The 1,049-nt window shown below is 50.8% G+C and overlaps 2 non-coding genes across 2 annotated transcripts; both read left to right on the top strand.

Annotated features, from left to right (window-relative positions):
- Window positions 1-259: 259 nt before the first annotated feature.
- Window positions 260-378, top strand: LOC123178895 (5S ribosomal RNA). Its single transcript, XR_006489943.1, has one exon. It is a non-coding gene; the product is annotated as a 5S ribosomal RNA (ribosomal RNA).
- A 301-nt stretch (window positions 379-679) lies between these two features.
- Window positions 680-798, top strand: LOC123178894 (5S ribosomal RNA). Its single transcript, XR_006489942.1, has one exon. It is a non-coding gene; the product is annotated as a 5S ribosomal RNA (ribosomal RNA).
- Window positions 799-1,049: the final 251 nt, after the last annotated feature.

Genomic DNA, 1,049 nt, shown 5'->3' with positions numbered 1-1,049 from the left:
GCGCGACGTATGTTTAGCACGTTTTATTATTTTGCACGTTTACGGTAAGTTTTAGCTCGCTGCTCATTATTCACGCGTCTAGCGGCGGCAAGCGTGTTCTGAAAGGGGTCGAAACCATGGTAAATAGGCACTGGTGCAGTTGAACCGTGGTAAAACTCGTCTCCGTAGTTGAGCGGGAGCGGCCAAAGGAATGTGCAATCGTGTGTGTAGTGGAGCTGGGAGGGGCAAGCATAAGGGACGAAGACGGGGGTAACATGTCGGATGCGATCATAGCAGCACTAAAGCACCGGATCCCATCAGAACTCCGAAGTTGAGCGTGCTTGGGCGAGAGTAGTACTAGGATGGGTGACCTCCTGGGAAGTCCTCGTGTTGCATTCCCTTTTTAATTTTTTTGCACCGCGTGCAAAACAAAACGCACGAGCGCGGCGTATGTTTAGCACGTTTTATTATTTGGCACGTTTACGGTAAGTTTTAGCTCGCTGCTCATTATTCACGCGTCTAGCGGCGGCAAGCGTGTTCTGAAAGGGGTCGAAACCATGGTAAATAGGCACTGGTGCAGTTGAACCGTGGTAAAACTCGTCTCCGTAGTTGAGCGGGAGCGGCCAAAGGAATGTGCAATCGTGTGTGTAGTGGAGCTGGGAGGGGCAAGCATAAGGGACGAAGACGGGGGTAACATGTCGGATGCGATCATACCAGCACTAAAGCACCGGATCCCATCAGAACTCCGAAGTTAAGCGTGCTTGGGCGAGAGTAGTACTAGCATGGGTGACCTCCTGGGAAGTCCTCGTGTTGCATTCCCTTTTTAATTTTTTTGCACCGCGTGCAAAACAAAACGCACGAGCGCGACGTATGTTTAGCACGTTTTATTATTTGGCACGTTTACGGTAAGTTTTAGCTCGCTGCTCATTATTCACGCGTCTAGCGGCGGCAAGCGTGTTCTGAAAGGGGTCGAAACCATGGTAAATAGGCACTGGTGCAGTTGAACCGTGGTAAAACTCGTCTCCGTAGTTGAGCGGGAGCGGCCAAAGGAATGTGCAATCGTGTGTGTA

This window comes from Triticum aestivum, unplaced genomic scaffold (genome assembly GCF_018294505.1).
Source record: "Triticum aestivum cultivar Chinese Spring unplaced genomic scaffold, IWGSC CS RefSeq v2.1 scaffold88405, whole genome shotgun sequence".
Taxonomy (NCBI): domain Eukaryota; kingdom Viridiplantae; phylum Streptophyta; class Magnoliopsida; order Poales; family Poaceae; genus Triticum; species Triticum aestivum.
This window is presented reverse-complemented; position numbering and strand designations above follow the sequence as displayed.